Below are 13,162 nucleotides of genomic sequence, written 5' to 3' on the forward strand. Positions count from 1 at the left end.
TGCCGATAAGGGATCTTTAGTGACCACAGAGAGTCAGCACACCCGTTTTAACGTCCCATCCAAAACACATACAGAAGGACCCCTCTCTCACCCAGTCCTTCCTATTTGGAATAATAATAATATGCCATTTAGCAGACACTTTTGTCCAAAGCAACTTACAGTCATGTGTGCATACATTTTTACGTATGGGTGGTCCCGGGGATCGAACGCACTACCCTGGCGTTACAAGCACCATGCTCTACCAATTGAGCTACAGAGGAATCGCATTCTTTGAACCAAGGAGCACCTAATCATTGACCCACTCACCAAGGAGCGAGAACATCACCTGCTCTGCATTGTCTAACAACCCACATAACACTACACCTCCACCTTTCACCATTTCCAGCGCAATATGTTGACGTTAAACTGTGGCTGTGTTTACACATCCTCTCCCATGCACTCCTCCTACAGTTCCTGCTGCTATACCATGGCGCCACCTGGTGGCGAATTCAATATTACACCAATTTAATCCAAAAGGATGACAGCTCTTTCTGAGTAGTTGCATGTGGATTGGAGAAGCACCTCTCTCATCTCATTGCATGTCCTCAGGATATGTATATAAATTACATGATGTATGTATGGAGTATATGCCACTTTATTCTGGTGGTAGACAGGATTGTGTTTCGATGTAGATTTCTAGGGACTTGCAGCCGAGGCACTTGTGCTGACTAGGAGCTCCTGCCCCAGGGGGTCTTTCGAGCGTAGATTACCATGGTATTACCATGTTGAAGACAGTATCCTGGCTCTCAGTAATGGGCATGTAATCATATATTTCACAGATGTGATGTTGCATGTAACCGGGTAGCTATTGAATATGCAGGAAGAAGCATCCCACTGGGCACAGACATCAATTCAACGTCTATTCCATGTTGGTTCAACGTCAATTCAGTGTCTGAGGAGCAAGCAAAGATTAGGTGGTGTGGTGTGGTGAGTGAGTGTGTGTGTGTGTGTGTGTGTGTGTGTGTGTGTGTGTGTGTGTGTGTGTGTGTGTGTGTGTGTGTGTGTGTGTGTGTGTGTGTGTGTGTGTGTGTGTGTGTGTGTGTGCACAGGCATGAAACGACGACATCAGAGAAGCAGTGTTTGTTGTGTGGGGGATCAAGGGAGAGGGAGAGGGAGAGGGAGAGGGAGAGGGAGAGGGAGAGGGAGAGTCTCCACTATTTACATATCAGTAATCTGTAAGCTAGTGGTCTATGCTCACAGTGATTAGAAAGACCCAGCATCAGCCTCTAGGTTTCTGCTATATATTCCTTATTGTCACACATCTCTATTGCATATGCACTAAAACCACACACACACACACACACACACACACACACACACACACACACAAAACACTCTCCATTTAGACATTTGATTTGATAGACATTGATTGACAGGTAGCATTGATCCACCCTTGGTGGTGACCCTGACTGTGATCTGACCTCCGACCCCTGACCCCAGGAACTAGGTGGGGTAGACAAAAAGGGTTAGGTCAGAGAGGAGGCAGGGGGCATGGAGGAAAGAGGATTAGGGCTAAGGTAAGGAAAAACGGCTCCAAGAACTAGAATACCTGTATTGTGTTTCTAGAATACCTGTATTGTGTTTCTAGAATACCTGTATTGTGTTTCTAGAATACCTGTATTGTACCTGTATCTAGAATACCTCCATACGGCGCCTCCGACCACATTTTCGTATCAAGCATAAATTGTCTCTTAGACAGCACCAAACAGACACAACAGACTGACAATACAACATCTTCTTGCAAAACAATAAAGTCCTATGCTTAGCCTTAATCTCTCCCTCCCCGTCCCACTCCCATTTTGCTTATCGTAAATATTTCACTAAGCCATTTCATAGAGAGGAATAGTAATGTCGTCTTTTTGTAGGCACTAACTCTGCCATGGTTCGTTGGACAAATGAATTGAGTTTTTGTAGGGTTTTTGGATAAATGCCGAAAATATGGTTTGTGGTAAACACAGGCTTATACGTTTTGTTCGATGAGATAATCTTCATCAGCTAATGTCACTTTTTGTGAATGTTGAATAATTTATGTAATGATAAAAAACACATAAAGCACACAAAGGCTTCATAATTCATAAAGGTCATGTTAACTGACTGATATTATCTCATAGAACAAAACCTATAAGATCTCCTAAGCCTGTGTTAACCTCAGAACTTATTTTCGGTGTTTATCCCAAAACCCTATTTATTCCCCATTAATTTTCCCAACAGAAATGGCTGAACGAACGAGAGGTAACTAACATCCGGGTTTTAGGACTCCAAGCTGGACGAGCTCTATTAAGTCCTTGTTTTGTTGACATCAGCCTGATCCCTGTCTCTCTTATCAGCACAAAGAACATCATATGTACCAGCGACACAGTCCTTTAAGGCCATCATATTGCCCACATCCTCCTCCCTCCTCCTCCTCCTCCTCCTCCTCCTCCTCCTTCTCCTCCCTCCATCTGTCCAAAAGCCTCCCAGAGGAGGGCCAGTAGTTTTATTAACACATTTCACTTCTGAATCTTTTTTCACTATTGGTATCCGTTTTTGTGAGACTAAAATAAAAAGTACCAATAGTTGACTTTCTCTTTGAATGTCACAATAATATTTGTTAATTAGCTAGCTACAGTCGTGGTCAAAAGTTTTGAGAATGACACAAGTATTGGTCTTCACAAAGTTCGCTGCTTCAGTGTTATGAGATATTTTTGTCAGATGTTACTATGGTATACTGAAGTATAATTACATGCATTCCATAAGTGTCAAAGGCTTTTATTGACAATTACATTAAGTTTATGCAAAGAGTCAATATTTGCAGTGTTGACCCTTCTTTTTCAAGACCTCTGCAATCCGCCCTGGCATGCTGTCAATTAACTTCTGGGCCACATCCTGACTGATGGCAGCCCATTCTTGCATAATCAATGCTTGGAGTTGTCAGAATTTGTGGGTTTTTGTTGTCCACCCGCCTCTTGAGGATCGGGGAGTTTGGGGAGTTTCCTGGCCATGGACCCAAAATGTTGATGTTTTGTTCCCCGAGCCACTTAGATATCACTTTTGCCTTATGGCAAGGTGCTCCATCATGCTGGAAAAGGCATTGGTCATCACCAAACTGTTCTTGGATGGTTGGGAGGAGTTGCTCTCGGAGGATGTGTTGGTACCATTCTTTATTCATGGCTGTGTTGTTAGGCAAAATTGTGAGTGAGCCCACTCCCTTGGCTGAGAAGCAACCCCACACATGAATGTTCTCAGGATGCTTTACTGTTGGCATGACACAGGACTGATGGTAGCGCTCACCTTGTCTTCTCCGGACAAGGTGTTTTTCCGGATGCCCCAAACAATCGGAAAGGGGATTCATCAGAGAAAATGACTTTACCCCAGTCCTCAGCAGTCCAATCCCTGTACCTTTTGCAGAATAGCAGTCTGTCCCTGATGTGGTTCCTGGAGAGAAGTGGCTTCTTTGCTGCCCTTCTTGACACCAAGCCATCCTCCAAAAGTCTTTGCCTCACTATGCGTGCAGATGCACTCGCACCTGCCTGCTGTCATTCCTGAGCAAGCTCTGCACTGGTGGTGCCCCGATCCTGCAGCTGAATCAACTTTAGGAGACGGTCCTGGCGCTTGCTGGACTTTCTTGGGCGCCCTGACGCCTTCTTCACAACAATTGAACCTCTCTCCTTGAAGTTCTTGATGATCCGATAAATGGTTGATTTAGGTGCAATCTTACTAGCAGCAATATCCTTGCCTGTGAAGCCCTTTTTGTGCAAAGCAATGATGATGGCACGTGTTTCCTTGCAGGTAACCATGGTTAACAGAGGAAGAACAATGATTTCAAGCACCACCCTCCTTTTAAAGATTCCAGTCTGTTATTCTAACTCAATCAGCATGACAGAGTGATCTCCAGCCTTGTCCTCATCAACACTCTCACCTGTGTTAACGAGAGAATCACTGACATAATGGCAGCTGGTCCTTTTGTGGCAGGGCTGAAATGCAGTGGAAATGTTTTTTGGGGGATTAAGTTCATTTTCATGGCAAAGAGGGACTTTGCAAATAATTGCAATTCATCTGATCACTCTTCATGACATTCTGGAGTATATGCAAATTGGCATTATCAAAACTGAGGCAGCAGACTTTATGAAAATTAGTATTTGTGTCATTCTCAAAACTTTTGACCACGACTGTAGACTGTTTATTTTTTTGCGTAGGAGGAAAACTGGATTTACTGTGTGAGTTGGCCAAACTAACGTGGAGGGGAGAGGAGGGCAGTGTGTGGATTAGGCCTGAGCACCATCTGGATGCCCTGACACACACAGAGCAGCACAGCCCTTCAACTTCACTCCACAGTCTATAGCCTACAGCTGGTCCTTCAAGAACTAGTCTGTATTCTTAAATAGGGGAGGGGGGTGGTATTGGGACAATTGGTTGCCATTGTACAAAATACAAGGTAGTGAGACTTGCCCACTGAAAGACAGACAGATAGGTAGACTAAAGTAAAGACAGACAGACAGACAGACAGACAGACAGACAGACAGACAGACAGAACTAAAGACAGACAGACTGAAGTAAAGACAGACAGAAGTAAAGACAGACAAAGAGACAGACAGACAGACAGACAGACAGACAGACAGACAGATACAGGCAGACAGAGAGAAAACAGAGACACAAAGACCTCCCTGAAAAGATACAGTCAGACAGACAGACAGACAGACAGACAGACAGACAGACAGACAGACAGACAGACAGACAGACAGACAGACAGACAGACAGATAGATAGACAGACACAGACAAAGACACAGACATAGACAGGCACACAGTCAGGTGGTAGTCCTGAGAGCATCTCTGCTCCTGTAGAGGAGTGCATTGTACAGACAAAGAGGCACCACAGACACAGACAGAGCCACACCCTCAACCTCTCTCTCTGTTGCTATGAGAACACCACTGTATCACATCACATTAACCACTATAAAGCCACAGCTTGCTCCTATACAAACTCCTGTTATTATGTACACTGTAGTGTGTATACAGACACAATAGGAGTGCTGTTGAGTAATGGTCTCCACTCTCTGGTAATGTGATGTAATGTGGTGTAATGTGATGTATTGTGATGTATTGTGATGTATTGTGATGAAATGTGATGTATTGTGATGTATTGTGATGTAATGTGATGTAATGTGATGTATTGTGATGTATTGTGATGTGATTACTGTGATGTAATGTCATGTATTGTGATGTAATGTGATGTATTGTGATGTAATGTGATGTATTGTGATGTATTGTGATGTATTGTGATGTGATTACTGTGATGTAATGTCATGTATTGTGATGTAATGTGATGTATTGTGATGTAATGTGATGTATTGTGATGTATTGTTTATGGGAGATAGGCCAGTCCCTCCCTGGTTGTAGCTATGCAGGTCCCCAGGCACAATCTATCCCAGCCTATCACCTTTGAACCTCTAGGTGGGGGAATATTAAGTGGAGGTGCGTCCGTGTGTATGTGGGTGTGCGTGTGTAGATGGGGTGAGGGTGGGGTTTTAATGTATTGCCATCCTCTGAACCATGATGGGAAAGAAATGACAGAGGTGTGGTTGAAATGTAATGGCTGTCACTGTGGTTGAAATGTAATGGCTGTGACTGTTAGATTAATATGTTACTGGTGCCTTAAAACAACAATTGACCAATTTAGGAAATTTGCCATCCACACACTGGGCTAAAGTTGTATGAGAGAGAGAGAGAGAGAGAGAGAGAGAGAGAGAGAGAGAGAGAGAGAGAGAGAGAGAGAGAGAGAGAGAGGAGAGAGAGAGAGAGAGAGAGAGAGAGAGAGAGAGAGAGGAGAGAGAGAGAGAGAGAGAGAGAGAGAGAGAGAGAGAGAGAGAGAGAGAGAGAGAGAGAGAGAGAGCGAGAGAGAGAGAGAGAGAGAGAGAGAGAGAGAGAGAGAGAGAGAGAGAGAGAGAGAGAGAGAGAGAGAGAGAGAGAGAGAGAGAGAGAGAGAGAGAGAGAGATCCACTATTTACATATCAGTAATCTGCAAGCTAGTGGTCTAGTCTGTGATGACCATGGATTTCACATGTAATTGCAATATCACAGTAAATGTGGTAAGAATAAAAAAAATATGGTGAAATTGATAAACCACCGCAATGCTATACAGATGCTCTCTCACATTTTCAAAACGATGTATCATTGTTCAACAAGTCTATATGTTTCACATACAATGGAAGTGGTCCCCAACTAGAGGGAACGTCAGCGTCTTGACTCCTAATGTGAGGGTCAACACCAAAACACCAGGGAGGCAAAAAGAGACCCTCCCCTCCCCTGTCACTATTCCCCGGGTCGTTGTTGTAAACGACAATGTGTCCTCAGTCAACTTACCTGGTAAAATAAAGAATCGAAGCTGCCTCCACCTTATGGTGTTGTGTCATAAAGGAAGCGCACACACACACAGCTGTTCTTAAACCCTGTCTGGAGTTCTGCTCTCTGCCTCTCCATCACCCTGGTAACCCATTGCTTAGCAACAAGGCCGAGGCGGGGGGGTGGGGCGTGGGGGAGTGGTAAATTCCACTTCTCTGTGTGTGATGGGCCGTCCCCCGGGTTTCATTAGGCCAACCTGAGCCTTCCCAGGCCTGAATGAGAACACATACAAACTGTACAGAAACACACACCTCCTGGATGATCCATAACGCAGATCCACGATAGCATCTGAACCGAGATAAGTGGATATGTGTGTGTGTGTGTGTGTGTGTGTGTGCGCGCGTGCGCGCCAGGCTACAAACTCCTGTCTCACAGTTTACCATTAAACCTCCTTAAACAAAGCCCTATGAGATAGACACAGAGAGAGATGGAGAGAGATGGAGAGAGATGGAGAGAGATGGGGAGAGATGGAGAGAGATGGAGAGAGATGGGGCAGGATGGAGAGAGATGGGGAGAGATGGAGAGAGATGGAGAGAGCTGGAGAGAGATGGGGAGAGATGGAGAGAGATGGGGAGAGATGGAGAGAGATGGGGAGAGATGGAGAGAGATGGAGAGAGATGGAGAGAGATGGATGGCGAAAAGAAACAGGGATGATGTCATCAGTGCTCCACCCAAATGAGCCGTCAAAGATTTCCCTCCGAGGGCCATGATGACATCACGCATCCCCATTCCCCTCAGAGTTCAACTTACTACTCATCTTCACACCCCTAACGACCACAGGAGGTTGGTGGCACCTTAATTGGGGAGGACGGGCTCGTGGTAATGGCTGGAGTGGAATAAGTGGAATGGTATCAAATACACCAAACACATGGTTTCTATGTGTTTTATGCCATTCCATTTGCTCCGTTCCAGACAGTATTATGAGCCGTCCTCCCCTTAGCAGCCTCCACTGCTAAGGACACACACACACACACACAAACACGCACGCACCCAGATTTTCCACACTAACGTGCTTCAATTCTGTCTCTGCTGGCATTTAACACCACCAGTCACTGTTTAGAGAATTAAAACACTTCACACCAACCACAACAGAAGCACTTTTCCCAATTACACACATCTACCTCTAGGTGGGGTCCTTACCTACACACATCTACCTCTAGGTGGGGCTCTTACCTACATAGGAGTGACTTCGATATAGCATATCAACCACAGGAGAATGACTCACACATACTATGAAGTACTTCTACATGCACACTCTCTCCTGGATGTTTAGGCCTGATGAGGTATTAATATCCTGCTGCTGTTGCACAATGCAGTGCACACACATCAATACAGACACAGACTCAAAACAACACAAATAAATCAATGTACAGTAAGCTATAGGCTAGCATCTGCTGACCTGCTACTGTAGCTAATGCTAGCGCCTTAGCATTGTCTCAGTAGAAAGAGTAGCTTACTGACGTTGTTTCTGGATATAATGACCCTCAGTGATTATAATCCACACTGAAGAGATATAACAGGGGGGGCTTCATTATGGTGGGATTAAAGATAAGCCTGTGATAAAGTAACACTGTCCCCCTGAGACACAGAGTGAGAGAGAGAGAGAGAGAGAGAGAGAGAGAGAGAGAGAGAGAGAGAGAGAGAGAGAGAGAGAGAGAGAGAGAGAGAGAGAGAGATACAGAGAGAGATAGACATCGAAAGAGAGAGAGAAAGAGAAAGAGAGAGAGACTGCGGTCGCTGTGCTTTTGGTTGTCAAGAAGTTTAATTAAGAAGGTCCTTAGAGAGAGAGAGAGAGAGAGAGAAAGAGAGAGAGAGAAAGAGAGAGAGAGAAAGAGGGAGAGAGAAAGAGAGAGAGAGAGAGAAAGAAAGAAAGAGAGCGAGTGAGAGAGAGAGAAAGAGAGAGCGCATTCAAGGCCCCTAAAGCACTCCCTCCCTGAAACAAAACAGCACATCACAGCTAAACTTGTTAGTGACCACTAAGCTAACTCATGATGCCACCCATTACTTACAGTTGCCTGAAGGTTCCATACAGAGCGCATACAGTCAGCTTAGGGTAGCTTAGCCTAGCGCTATGGGGTTATTAAGGGCTAAAGGCATACAGTTAGAAGACAGATGGAGGGTCTCGGGGAGGTTAGGACCGGCGTCTAACTAGACTACTCTACTTTAGCCTTACCTGGCCTGTGGCTCCCACCACCATGCCTGTGTTCATGGGTGCTCCAATGGGGTGGTCGCAGCTCCAACCCCCGGGGAATATCCAGAGGGTGTGAGGAGGGACAGCCAGACGGTCCGCGACCCAGGGGAGTGTGAGGGGGGCGGGGGAAGTGTGAGGGGGCAAGGGGAGTGTGTGAGGGGTGGGGGAGAGCTCTAGTATGCAGGACGGTGCGGTCGACTACTGTGAGTGGATTAGTGAGTACCGTGCTGGAGGTATTAGCAGACTGTGTTTGAGACACAAACACAGAGAAGATGTGTGTGTGTGTGTGTGTGTGTGTGTGTGTGTGTGTGTGTGTGTGTGTGCGTGCGCTCAGGGGGATTAGCTAGACAGAAATAGAAGAGTCGTCTCTGCTGACCTAGAATAAGACCTGACCGGTACCAAGGAGTGACACACACACACACACACACACATACAAACACACACATTCACACACACACAACCTGCTGCTTCGTCACCACTTCCACAGGACTAGGGGAGTCCCATACAGCCCCCCCCCACACACACTTCCTTGAACAGACAAAGACAGCAGCAGCTCTTGCAAAGTCAGGACAATAGTACTTAATAACTAAGTAATAAGACAATAGTACCTATTAACTAAGAAATAAGACAATAGTACCTATTAACTAAGTAATAGTACAATACACAGTAGATTCACTAATTACAGAGAACCCCCAAAGTGTCATCTTTTCCAAAGTATATGGAGAATTTACATTCCCTTTTCATATCTAGGGACAAATTATACTTGAGCCAACCTGTTAATCAGAAATGACAAGTCCTTTCCCTGTGGATTTATGTGGAGGAGGGATGTAGCTACACGTCTTATGTAGAGCAAATCCATACCTAAAGAGAGAACATCTGATACAGCGATTCATGATCTCAGATGCCAGTGTGTGTGTGTGTGTTGAAATTGCTGTTTAGCTGTGCATTTTTTTGTTGACCTCATGATTGTTTTCCAGCAGTGGTTCAACTGCCATTGGAAGACCATACCTATATCTGTACCAAGCCCTTGTAAGGACAGCATCTCATCTCATCTCATGGTATCTGCTATATCATGTCGCTACCATGCCACTGTGTTGAGCTTGTAGATCTCAATCTCAGGTCAATCTTAGAACGAGTAGCAACAGTACCTGGATATTTATGAACCACAAGTTAGTGGGACATCCACTACGGCATAGAGCATGTCCCATGACCAAGTAGAGAGAGAGAGGCTAGAGGCAGCTGGTGACATTAGAACCTCTCTCTGACTCACACACCCCCAGGTTCACTATATGCCCTACCAGACCTACCATAGACAACAAGCACATATAGTGTACAGAGACACATCACACAGCCAGCAGATAGGAATCATATTAGGGGGCTGTGTTCATTTGGCTTTGTGACCGGGCACAGGATCAATAAAGGCCTGACGGCCAATGGATATCATGGACCCAGCAACTCTGCTACGCAATAGGACTGGTGCCTGCACTCACGGTGTGACAGGGGTCATCCATTTACTATGGTAACAGGGTAAAGCTTTGAACTGGTATTTCTACTACTACTACTACCTCTTTCTCTCCCTGCATAATGTTTATTTTGAATGGAGTCATTTCTCTTGGTTAAGGCTGTAGTGCGACACACCATTGGGAAACAGACCAATCCCTCTGAAATGACATCGATCCCTGAGTTTAGGAGGTAAATGAGAGAATGAATATAGCCTACAGCTGGAAGCTGACATAGTTAGATTTTTTTTTTAAACTGTGGCCTTTCTTTCTCTGTCGCTCTATATCTATACACTAAATATACAAAAGTATGTGGACACCCCATCAAATTAGTGGATTCGACTATTTCAGCCACACCCGTTGCTGACAGGTGTATAATATTTACATTTAAGTCATTTAGCAGACGTTCTTATCCAGAGTGACTTACAGTTATGAGTGCATACATTATTATTTTTATTTTATTTTTTCACACCGGCCCCCCGTGGGAAACGAACCCACAACCCTGGCGTTGCAAACGCCATGCTCTACCAACTGAGCTACATCCCTGCCGGCCATTCCCTCCCCTATCCTGGACGAGCTGGGCCAATTGTGCGCGCCGCCCATGGGTCTCCGGTCGCGGCCGGCTACGACAGAGCCTGGATTCGAACCAGGATCTCTAGTGGCACAGCTAGCACTGCGATGCAGTGCCTTAGACCACTGCGCCACTCTGGAGTTAATATCAAGCACACAGCCATGCAATCTCCATAGACAAACATTGGCAGTAGAATGGCCTTACTGAAGAGCTCAGTGACTATAAGTGGTGTTAATGGGTTTCCATGGCCGAGCAACCGAACACAAGCCTAAGATCAATATGCGCAATGCCAAGCGTCGGCTGGAGTGGTGAAAGCACACCACAATTGGACTCTGGAGCAGTGGAAAAGCATTCTCTGGATTGATCAATCACGCTTCACCATCTGGCAGTCTGATGGACGAATCTGAGTTTGGCGGATGCCAGGAGAACACTACCTGCCCGAATGCATGGTGCCAACTTAAAGGGCTTAGTTCCAGTGAAGGGAAATCTTAACGCTACAGCATACAATGAATTCTGTGCTTCCAACTTTGTGGCAACAGTTTGGGGAAGGCCCTTTCCTGTTTCAGCATGACAATGCTCCCATGCACAAAGCGAGGTCCATACAGAAATGGTTTGTCGAGATAGGTGTGGAAGAACTTGACTGGCCTGCACAGAGCCCTGACCTCAACCCCATCGAACACCTTTGGGATGAATTGGTACGCCGACTGCGAGCCAGGCCTAATCACCCAACATCAGTGCCCGACCTCACTAATGCTCTTGTGGCTGAATGGAAGCAAGTCCCCGCAGCAATTTTCCAACATCTAGTGGAAAGCCTTCCCAGAAGAGTGGAGGCTGTTATAGCAGCAAAGGGGGGACCAACTCCATATTAATGCCCATGATTTTGGAATCAGATTTTCGAAGAGCAAGTGTCCACATACTTTTGGTCATATCGTGTATGTTTCACAAAGCGGGTAAGATAACAATTAATTTAATTAGGCTTTTTTTGTGTGTGACACACACACACACACACACAGATATATTAATGATATATACACAGTTGTATTATGCATACTGAGGCTTGTGAGATAATGGTGATAGCTATCCTAGCCACAAGACAAGATGAAACAGCACTGATAACCTTTATAGTGTAGTGTGGCTGGCCCTGGCATTCTCAGCTTCTACAGGGAACTCACACAGATGGCAACACTAGAGGTGTGAGAGAGCGAGAGAGAGAGAGAGAGAGAGAGAGAGAGAGAGAGAGAGAGAGAGAGAGAGAGAGAGAGAGAGAGAGAGAGAGAGAGAGAGAGAGAGAGAGAGAGAGAGAGAGAGAGAGAGAGAGAGAGAGAGAGAGAGAGAGAGAGAGAGAGAGAGAGAGAGAGAGAGAGAGAGAGAGAGAGAGAGAGAGAGAGAGAGAGACAGAGAGAGAGAGAAAGAGAGAGAGAGAGAGAGAGAGAGAGAGAGAGAGTGAGAGAGAGAGAGAAAGAGAGAGAGAGAAAGAGAGAGAGAGAGAGAGAGAGAGAGAGAGAGAGAGAGAGAGAGAGAGAGAGAGAGAGAGAGAGAGAGAGAGAGAGAGAGAGAGAGAGAGAGAGAGAGAGAGAGAGAGAGAGAGAGAGAGAGGTCACTCTGTAGCAGTTCTCTCCCAGTAAATACTCAGCACCAGGAGTTGTTCTGAAGGAGATGATTCTGCTGAGTGGTAGACAGATCATTTTACACTGCTCTCTCTTACTGTAACATAACATCAACAAGAGTTGATGATGTCCTGCAACAGAATCTGAACAACAACCTTTAAGATGGAGATGGGGAAATTTGAACGTTTATTGAATGAATATGAAATGAAAAACTTTATTGTCCATATATTTTCTGTAATTATCAACGTAATGTGGAAAGTTGGGAAGATAGTGACCTTTTCGATCACTGTCCTTTCTCATGACCTAACAAGCAAATGGAAACCAGGGCTGACAAAGATGAACGCGCTACAGGAGCAGAGTGACTTTCCTACAATGGACGCTGCTGTCACTGACCTTATGGTGACAGAGAACACAGAACTACGACACAGAAGCTCTACAAAGCCTCAACAGGCTGACCACACAGGGTGAGAATGGAGCTCTGTCCTACAGAGGGGTCTGGTTTAGGACAACACAGGGGGGGAGAGAGGACTCTGTCAGGGGGGAGAGACATGGAGAGAGCTGGCTCTGGTGGCCTGTGACTCATGGGACATCAGGACTGATAGAAAGGTCAGTGTGACACATTGGGGACAGAATGACATACAGGGGACATGGGGATATACTACATGGGACAGAGAGAACACATCCTCCATTGCTGACTTCATTAGTCCCTTTCAAAGTGCATCATGGACGAGGGGAAAAGAGAGAGGCTTCTTTTGGGGTGAAATACCTCACTAGAAGTCATTATTGAATCAATACTAGATGGATTGGTAAAGGTACACACAACCTACGGAAATATCATTATTATTACTTTAAAGCTCTTAAACATCCAAACCAGCT

The sequence above is a fragment of the Coregonus clupeaformis genome, chromosome 8 (genome assembly GCF_020615455.1).
Source record: "Coregonus clupeaformis isolate EN_2021a chromosome 8, ASM2061545v1, whole genome shotgun sequence".
Taxonomy (NCBI): domain Eukaryota; kingdom Metazoa; phylum Chordata; class Actinopteri; order Salmoniformes; family Salmonidae; genus Coregonus; species Coregonus clupeaformis.